The sequence below is a fragment of the Myxocyprinus asiaticus genome, chromosome 30 (assembly GCF_019703515.2).
Source record: "Myxocyprinus asiaticus isolate MX2 ecotype Aquarium Trade chromosome 30, UBuf_Myxa_2, whole genome shotgun sequence".
NCBI classification, from domain to species: Eukaryota; Metazoa; Chordata; class Actinopteri; order Cypriniformes; family Catostomidae; genus Myxocyprinus; species Myxocyprinus asiaticus.
This window is the reverse complement of record NC_059373.1, coordinates 8052654-8063548: the sequence shown is the minus strand read 5'-3', so window position 1 is coordinate 8063548 and position 10895 is coordinate 8052654. Positions and strand designations below refer to the sequence as shown.

Here is a 10895-nt window from a genome sequence, read left to right as displayed (position 1 = left end):
CTTGAAAGCGAAACCTGAATTGACCCTTTTGAGCAGTACATTTCCATGACTTGCTATATCATTTGTGATTAATGGATGAGGATTTAATAAGATCATTTCTAGAGTTTGCACTCACAAAGAGCAATTTATCGCCAATGAAATGTTTTAGAGCTAAGTATTACCAGAAATATTTATGTTCACTATTTAAGATGACTATTTAAGGTTTTCATGACTTTTCCAGACCTGGAATTCATTGTTTTAAATTCCTTGATATTTTCAGGTTTTTCAGGGGAACTGAACCCTGGTCATCACACTAAAATATGAAATCTTACTGTGTTAGTTTGGAAAAGCACACATAGTAAAATCTGACACAAGCAGGTTAAACAGAATATCAGTGATCCTGATATTTATTTACAATCATTTATTACAACTTTGCACAATTCAGAATTCAGCAATCACATTTTTACACAATCGTTTTGAACTTTTTGTTGATTTTGTCTGATTATCATCACTAGGGTTATTTTTATGTACAGGTGTACCGGTCTAAACACAGATCTCTAAGAAATTTATTGTGTAAAGTATTTACAAAAATTGTTTGCTTATTATGCACTAGTACAACATTTTGGCACAGACTTTTAGACTTTCATCGTGACTGTGTTATCATCATTAAAGAGCCTCTCTCTCAGTTTATAGTAATTTCTCTTCCTATCCATTAGTTCTTCATGAGTGCCCTGCTCCACAACCTGTCAATCAAAACTATCTGATCCGCGTTCTCAATGGTCTTCAGCCTATGAGCAATCACAAGCAGAGTCTGGGTGGGGCAACTGGCCAGGGCTTGCTGAACCTGTGGAAAAAATTATATATTTTGTTAGAAATATTTAGATAGTTACACTTAAAGTCTGAAGGCACATGTACATATGTACAGATTCATGCCTGTATGTATACGAATAGCCTTATTTTACCATTTGTTCACTTTCAGTGTCCAGGGAGCTGGTCACTTCATCCAGTATGAGGACCTGAGGTTGTCTGATCAGAGCTCTGGCAATGGCAATACGCTGTTTCTCACCTTGTGACAGCAGATTACCACGCTCTCTCACATCTGACACATGAAACAGGATTTGGTGAATGTGTGTGTACTTGTTGAATTGGACTCATGGGATTTTTTTCTTTGACTTTACATGCTTAAATCTAGATGCTTCCCTTCTATAATATATGGAGAAAAAAATTAAATATCAGTAATGTTAAAATGTTTTTTTTTTTTATAAATCCATGCAAAAGACCAGCTTAGACTTACCTGAATTTTCAGAGAAGATAAAAGCAGTTTACCTAGCCATTTTCCAGTTTGCTGATGAAGGCATGGGCATTGGCTTTACTGGCAGCTTCCTTTACTCTCTCCATTGAACAGCCCAGCAGACCATAGGTGATATTGTCCCATATGGTACCAGAGAATAGGACAGGCTCCTGACCCACTATTGCTATCTGTAACAGATATTATTCAAAGGCTATTTTGTACAGTCCTGCTTGGAAGTATTTGGTTCTTCTGTCTATTTGTCTATAATATGTTATAAATGTAGTCACCTTGCTGTGTAAGTAGTTGTGCTGATAGTTCTGTAGTGGTTTAGGCTGATAGAATCTCTCCAGCAGACTCACACAGGTGCTCTACCCCCACCTGACATTCCCACCAGAGCAGTCATCTAACCCAGCTTCAACTCCAGAAAGAAGTTCTGAAAACAGAAGTAAAAGTAAATTCAGTAACTTATTTCATTTCATGTTAGAATTTTGGTCCTTCCTGATGTGAAGATGCTAATGTATATTACTATGTGTACACAGTATATTTCACATAATACAGTTACCTTATTTATTACAATTTGAGATGTATGTGAATTGTCTGAGAGGCTTGTCAATATTTACAAAAATTAAGAGAGATGAAGTTAGTGTCCCTCAGTCTAAGATCTGTACCTTTAACACATTGTGATAGGGTGTTCTGGGATAGGAGAAGGTGAGGTCCACGTAAAGTTGACGTGTCTCTTTAGAACATTGGGCTGCAGGGTGCCATCAGTACTGACTTCAGACTTTCGTTCTAGGTACTCAAACACCTTACCATTGGATTTCTACCACACAACAGCTGAGTAGGACGAGAGTAAAAGGGATAATTCACCCAAAATCAAAAATTCTCTCATCATTTACTCACACTCATGCCATCCCAGATGTATATGACCTCATGCCATGAGATGTACTTATATATGGCCATAATAGCACTCTTGCTCATATGATATTGCTTTAATAGATATACAGTATATTTTAACAATGAGATTTGGAAATTTTCCCAAAGAAAACCCTGACATTTTTTTGTATTAGTCCCAACATTTACAATAAGATTTTGAAGGTTGCTGCACAGAGAATCTTGGCTCTCATTTTATATTTTTATTTATTTATTTATTACTAAATTTGTATATTACTATTTTACACTACCACAATGTCCATGTTTTTAGCATGTCCCAAATGTGTTTTGAGGGACACTTTCTGACTGTCAACAGGGATGACAACCAGGAAATGTTGTCCCAGGTCCTGGGATAAGGGGGACCACCATGGTATGTCTGGCATTTATTTGGGCTCAGGATAGCGGGTGATGCCACCTACATTTTGTACCAGGCCCTGTGATTTCAAGTGACTATACCTCACAGATACAGGCCAGTTTTAATGCATTATATTTGATTGCCTTTGTACACCAAACTCTGGTGCTCCTTTTTGTTGCAGTACTTACTGGATTATTTAAAATACTGAATATTATTTTGCATGTTTCATAATTTATTTTCTTTTGTATAATGCTACTTTGTCCTCTGCATTCACAGCAAGGTGGATGAATGGAAAGCTGGACAGAAAGGCAACACTGCACATTTCAAATGTTTCCTCTGAAGTTTTGGGAGATCAAATAGCAGAACAGGGAAACCACTGCCACGTGCTTGTCCTACACCAAACACCACAGGCAGAGCTTTAGTTAACATATGGTGGCTTAAACAAAACCACATCACTTTGTTTGTAACTCTCATAAACCACAAATACAAACCATTAGACAATTCAGACCTCACACCACTTGTGCTGCGAAATTGAGGTCAAATTAACAATTTGAGGAATGGAATACGAGAATCATGGAAACTGATAACAATAAAAAAGAAACATCTGTAAATATATTACACAATGTTTATGTAGCAATTTATGGCCTTCAATAGTTTATATATATATATATATATATATATATATATATATATATATATATATATATATATATATATATATATATATATATATATATATATATATATATGTATATATATATATACACACACACACACACACACACACGTATATATTATTATTATTATTATTGTTATTATTGTTATTATTTAAAAAAACACTGATATCTTATTAAAAATCTGTTAATTTGTTCACAAGATGGCGCCAATGTCTGTCCCAATGCTAGTCGGGTAAAATGGCAGATTTTTGGCACTTTATGGTTTGCTGAATCATTTTGATTTGGTAGGTGATTCGTAAGATGTTGCCATGTGAGCATGGAAGGATTAGGTTTGTGATATCAGGACACAATGTGTGAAGCATTTTTAAATGATTAATGAAAGGGTCATGTTTGAATGTAGCAAATATTTTTGGACAACTCCATTACCATATACATAAAGTTAATAAAACAAAGAATATAAAGGAAATTTGGCCATAAAAGGACAACAACTATTGATGCAAACACTTTGCGTTTAGTAAGATAGAGTGTTGTGTGTGTAATAGTCTATTGGGGGCGCTCTTTATCAGTCAAATCCATAAACAACATAAACAAGGGACTTACCAATCTAAAAGGACTTGACCTATGAATGCCATTGCCACATTTTAGTTGATGTAGCCAGAAAGGTAAACACCCTCCAAATTTCCCCCATGCACTGCAGGAAACCCAAGGGAACTTTATGTGATTATCAGTCCAGTAACTAAACCTAACAAGCACAATGTCCTGTATGGCAAATGTTCATAGCTCATATTTGCCTTTAAAGTTAAATTTATACATAGGTTAAAAGAGGCCAATCATGTATTTTAGTCATTGTTGTATGATATATTGTATTGTTTTGTTCACAGTTGTATTTATTAGTGTCTGGTACATTTGAGTGACAACATGAATGTGCACTGACTTCACCAAGTGGAGCACATTGAGGTCAAGAAAGATGAATCATGACATTGTCATTACAACAAGTTTCACAACTGAACAGATTGTGTTGTATAGAAATGTCAAACACAATTTTAATAGTTAGATTGTAAATATATTCTGTATAGTTAGTCTTATATGTTCAGATCAACTGGTCTAAAGGGTTTTTGCAGGTCTGTCTATCTATCTATCATTCGTTTGTTCAATCTATCGTTCATTCGTTCGTTCTATCATTCTATCTATCTGTTTATCATTCTATCTTTCTATCGATTGTTCTGTCATTCTATCTTTCTAAAGTTCTGTCTATCATTCTATCTGTCTGTCTGTCTGTCGTTCGTTCATCCTATCATTCATTTGTTCTATCTATCTATCTATCTGCTTGTCTGTCTGTCTGGCTGTCGTTCGTCCTATCGTTAATTTGTTCGTTCTATCTATCGTCCTATTGTTTTATCGTTCTATTTTTCTATCTATCGTTCTATCTATCGTTCTGTCATTTTATCTATCTAGCATTCTATCGTTCTGTCTATCTATCGTTCTATCTACCTATTGTTCAATCTATCTGTTGTTCTATCCATCTATCTGTTTGTTTGTTTAAATGTCAAATATTTGTGATGACTCATTGAAGCAGGTTCTTTTAAATCTGTGTAGAAAACACTTATAATAAATCATTCTGATAAACAAATGTAAATTTCCCCAATTTTCCCAGCTCTTTCAGTCACAAAATAACTTAATTATTTTACATTTATGTATGTTAGGAATCAATACTGACCCAGCTGCAGTAAAACATTATAATTAGTGTTATTGATCGGTTGTCAGATAACTTTAAAGTTTGCAAAGGAGTGACTAGTTTGCATTTGATCTATCTATTATTTCCTCCCCACCATTACAGTCACAGTACTGTTAGCGTGACTTCAGCTTGGTAAGACCAGCAAGAAGGGGTAAAAAAAAAAAGAAAGTGAAAGAGTGCCGGTGCAGTACTTTTTGCTTGGGATGTGATATTCAACCATCCACTGATGGTGGCGTGGTAATACAATCAAACCAAAAGAAAAACTGCTTTGTCAAGACTCAGCGATGAAGAAAAATAGATGCTTTAAATACAAACTCTTGCATACCACACTAAAAATAATGCTATGTTTTCTTAAATTAGGAGTGAGGAGTTCTTCTATGTTGCCTCGTTTGTTTTGGCTGTTGTCTTTTCTTTCATTTTTCATTGCATGTTTGTGGTAAAAATTAAATGAACCAAAAAAACAAAAACAAAAAAAAAACTGTCAGCCATTTTATGACATCAAATCAGTCAAGAAAATGGCCGTTCCTATTTTTGTACTCGAAGTGCATTGTCAGTTATTTTTTAGCGATAGCAAAAAACAAATAAGTTCGGTAAAAAAGGTTGTTAGCTTTAATATAAATTTTTATGAAGTAAGGTAACAAAGCTTCCATTTAAACCTGTGGTGATAGGTATTATTCCTGTGTTATGTAGCTTCATGTAATGCATTGTCAAAATAGAAAAAAGACATTAGAAACTAAAAATAAATAGCACCACAACTTGTGGTTTTTGGGGTTCCTGCCAATTTAAAATCTGCATTATTTAAGCTACAATTACTTGTCGTGAAGTGTAATGGCAGTCATTTTGAAGGAGTATCTTGTAATGGAAGTCAGACTGTCACTCTACAATTTCCTGATGGCATTGCTAATTCCAATAGGGGGTGATAAAACACAACACCTCAGTCACAGGCTCGCCATGAGCCAAGTCAAGCCAGGCAGCACACTGAACAACAGGTCAAATCAAACTAAGAACAATAGGGACTTTCCAACCCCACAAGCCTTCAAGACAAAGAAGACATATGAAAATCTCATCTTAGTTTATAGGGAAAATTACTCCAAGGTTATAACTCTTCCTGTGTTTCTGGCATGGACAGGTCTAAGAAACTTCTGATTACTCTGCCTTATCTGATCTAGATAATACGCATAATAGTCATTCATTTGATAAAATAAAAACAAATTGCTTAATTGTTTGGAACATCTTCTAGGTCCTCTCCAAAACTGTTGGTTTAGCTTTCTCTTGGCATTAACTTCTATTGAAATATCATGACAAAACACTTGAAACAAAGGCAAAAGAGAACGTCTCGGTTACGTACATAACCTCAGTTCCCTGAGACAAAGGGAACCAGACATTGCGTTTATTAATGCATATGGGGAGTGCCTTCTTACACAACCAAGTTGAAACCTCTCTACAATAATGCCAATATTCTAATATTGGCTATGGTGTTTGAGCCCCGCCTGTTTTGGCGCAAAACTGTCCGCTATCAAAACAGGTGCACAAACACCATTTCCTCAGAATTTCTGACTGAGAACAAGGAGCGCATTGCTCATGGCTCAGGAACTCTGAGTCTTGTAATGTGGCTAGCATTTGCAATGTCTCGTTCCCTTCGTCTCAGGGAACCGAGGTTACGTACGTAACCGAGATGTTCCCTTATGACTCGGTACTCTTGTCATTGCGTTTATTTACTCATATGGGGAACAGAATCCCATCATGCCGCACTACACGACATAACCAACTTCTATTGAAGTATCATGACAAAACACTTGAAACAAAGGCGAAAGAGAACGTCTCTGTTACATATGTAACCTCGGTTCCCTGAGATGAAGGGAACCAGATATTGCATTTATTAACACATATGGGGAGTGCCTTCTTACACAACCTAGTTGAAACCTCTCTACAATAACGGCAATATTCTAATATTACGTACGTAACCGAGACGTTCCCTTACGACTCTGTTCACTTGACATTGCGTTTATTAACTCATATGGGGAACAGAATCCCATCACGCCACATAATACGACATAACCTCCCAGAAAGGAAGCATGACGCTGCAGTCTCGTGGGACGGCGACCGACATGATTCGGGAAGGGAGTTTATTTGTAATGTAAGTGCTTGTGACTTATGGTAAATTACGACATCCTGAATGCAGGTGGTTGTGTAAAATGATGGGGAGCTCGTCCTTAAAGGGAGGAGCATAAGTATATATATTTGGACAAAGAATAGCAAGCGCACTAAACAGAGACGACTTGTGAAGAGAGAGATGTTACGTCTAGATTGTAAAACTTTGCGAATGTGTTTTGAGAAGACCATCCTGCTGCAAAACATACAGTGGCATGTAAAAGTTTGGGCACCCCTGGTCAAAATTTCTGTTGCTGTGAATAGTTAAGTGAGTAGAAGATGAACTGTTCTCCAAAAGGCATAAAGTTAAAGATGAAACATTTTAAGCAATATTAGTGTATTATTTTTATTTTGTACAATTTTAGAGTGAAAAAAAGGAAAGGAGCACCATGCAAAAGTTTGGCCACCCCAAGAGATTTGAGCTCTCAGATAACTTTTACCAAGGCTTGTTCACAATCATCGTTTGGAAAGGCCAGGTGATTCAAATTTCAAAGCTTTATACATACTCTGACTCCTCAAATCTTGTCCCAACAATCAGCAGCCATGGGCTCCTCTAAGCAACTGCGTAGCACTCTGAAAATTAAAATAATTGATGCCCACAAAGCAGGAGAAGGCTATAAGAAGATAGCAAAGCGTTTTCAGGTAGCCGTTTCCTCAGTTCGTAATGTAATTAAGAAATGGCAGTTAACAGGAATGGTGGAGTTCAAGTTGAGGTCTGGAAGACCAAGAAAACTTTCAGAGAGACCTGCTCGTAGGATTGCTAGAAAGGCAAATCAAAACCCCTGTTTGACTGCAAAAGACCTTAAGGAAGATTTAGCAGACTCTGGAGTAGTGGTGCACTGTTCTACTGTGCAGTGACACCTGCACAAATATGACCTTCATGGAAGACTCATGAGAAGAAAACCTTTCCTGCATCCTCACCACAAATTTCAGCATCAGAAGTTTGCAAATGAACATCTAAACAAGCCTGATGAAGTTAAAATATAACTTTTGGCCTAATGAGCAAAGGTATGCTTGGAGAAAAAAGGGTGCAGAATTTCATGAAAAGAACACCTCCAGCTGTTAAGCACAGGGGTGGATCGATCATGCTTTGGGCTTTTGTTGATGCCAGTGGCATAGGGGAACATTTCACTGGTAGAAGGAAGAATGGATTAATTTATATACCAGCCAATTCTGGAAGCAAACATCACACCATTTGTAAAAAAGCTGAAGATGAAAATAGGATTGCTTCTAAACAGGATAATGCTAAACACACCTCAAAATCCACAATGGACTACCTCAAGAGGCGCAAGCTGAAGATTTTGCTATGGCCTTCACAGTCCTCCGACCTAAACATCATCAAAAATCTGTGGATAGACCTCAAAAGAGCAGTGCATGCAAGACGGACCAAGAATCTTACAGAACTAGAAGACTTTTGCAAGGAAGAATGGGCGAAAATCCCCCAAACAAAAATTGAAATACACTTAGCTGGCTTCAAAAAACTTTTACAAGCTGTGATACTTGCCAGGGGGTGTTACTAAGTACTGACCATGCAGGGTGCCCAAACTTTTGCTTCGGGCCCTTTTCCTTTTTTGTTATTTTGAAACTGTAAAAGATTAATATAAAAAAGTAAAATTGCTTAAAATATTGCTTAGCTATTCACAGCAACAGAAATTTTGATCAGGGGTGCCCAAACTTTTGCATGCCACTATATGTCTTGTAAGAACACACCATTCAGCCATGCCCATGAGGAGGCCATGCCTCAAGTTGTGTGTGTTTTAACACCAATTGGGCAAATCTTACCCTGCGACTCATAAGCCAGGGCAACTGCATCTACAATCCAGTGAGAAAGTCTTTGCCTGGAGACGGACATTCCTTTCGTGTGTCCTCCATAGCATACAAAGAGCTGATCAGACCGTATGAACTGGCGTGTACGCTCCAACGGATGCGTGTTGTGCCCAACAGTCTGATGGCAGGATGTGCCTCTCACACAAGGAACACTTAGGGAATGACATCTTAAGAAAGACGTGAACACGTAAGTGACTCAGAGCTCGTAAGTGAGATATATAAATAAATATATATTTATATTTATATCACACAATATACATACAATTGCTTTGTAAGGATACACAAACCCTGCCGAAACGCTGCGGGGAATCAGGATGCTGAGGCCTGTTCACCAGCGAAGCGTCAAGCGGCGAGGTGGTGTGATGTTTGCCAGAGCACTGCAGGAGAGCGGAAAATCTTCCAGCGAAGATTCCGCCCGCTAACTCGTATATATCGACGGCGAAGGTAGAGGGCTTCTAGACAAGAGATGATTGCTGTCTTGAAGGAAGAAATTCTGAGGAAATGGTGTTAGTGCACCTGTTTTTATAGCGGGCAGTTTCACGCCAAAACAGTCCTGGTCACAATTCACTTGCATTGTATGGACAAACAGAGCTGAAAAAATCTTCTAAAAATCTTTGTTTGAGTTCTACAGAAGAAAGAGAGCCAGACACATCTGAGATGATAAAGTAGGGTGAGGGTGAGTAAATAATTAGAAATGTTAAATTTTTGGATGAAATGTCCCTTTAAAAAGGAAACTGTATTGTTGTTTGTGTCTTTTGAATTTTTTAAGGAGAGCAGAGGCTGAAAAATAATCCTCACAAACAGATATCAACAGATTTGCTGAGGTCTGTAATTTTGTCATTAAAGGAAAAAGTGCCGTAATCTGTTATTTCACTTACTACTTTCAACTTTCAAGAAATGTTTTTTTTAGTTATGATTAAAAACTACTTTAGCAATAAAAAAAAAAACAAGCATGTGAAAAAAGGCTGAACTTCTTGTCATTACTCAGGGAGTGAAATGTAATAATAAATCCATTTGCTCTTGCTCTCCTTACTAAAGATGCTATGTTTTTGTATACAAGACCCACTGTTCACTATCAACCAAGCCGAGCCGGCAGATTTTTATGTTAGATCACAAAAAGACAGACAATGACAAACCGGTTCTGCCAGGCACCTGGCAACTTGGGCATTTCAAGAAAGTCACATGATTTAACAAAACCAATTGTGCATCATCACTGGCATGCAAAATTCAGCAAACACTTAACTCATTCATATCCTTTCCTTTTCTCATGGCTTGTTTGTGGCAGGAATGATGAACACTCAGCCCAAAACCTACCATTTTAGAGTATCTTTGTGTAAAGTGAGAAAATGGCTGCCTTTTACCCATTCCTTGTGTGGTGCATTGATAACACTATGTAACTAGTAAGTGTTATTTCCTAATTGCTTATGCCTCAAAAGTATAGAAAATGACTATTATTCCCCACAAACTTTGCTTTTGTGACCAGGACAGTGATATTTTGAAATTTACCTATTTTCAATGAGAAAACAGGCAAATGTCTTTTCATTCATATAAAGTCCAAAAAAAACAAAAAACATATGAATACAAATTAACATGTATTTATACTAAAGTAATACAAAAATGACTACAAAAGATTTAGAAGTGAGTAGTTTTTCGAGATTTACGATTATACTGTGTAACACTTCTCAGTGGAAGGAGGAGGCGAGAAGCAGATTTCCTGGTTCAGGTAAGCGTTTTATTCTCCTTACTGCAGCAAATGCACTCGTTCTGGGCTCTTACACTGTTCAATGACTAACTCTAAAAATATACAAACTACTTCACAAAATAAACTCTTGAAATAATAAACTCTTGGCTTCACAATTGGCTCTCTGGTGCCCAGGCTCTCTCTCTCTCGTCTACCTGCTGTGTGGCTCTATTTATGCCACTCTCCCCGTGCTCACTGAAATTAGAGAC

General features: G+C 37.1%; 1 pseudogene; it reads right to left on the bottom strand.

Annotated features, from left to right (window-relative positions):
• Positions 1 to 404: 404 nt before the first annotated feature.
• On the bottom strand, positions 405 to 2230 carry LOC127421626 (ABC-type oligopeptide transporter ABCB9-like; annotated as a pseudogene).
• Positions 2231 to 10895: the final 8665 nt, after the last annotated feature.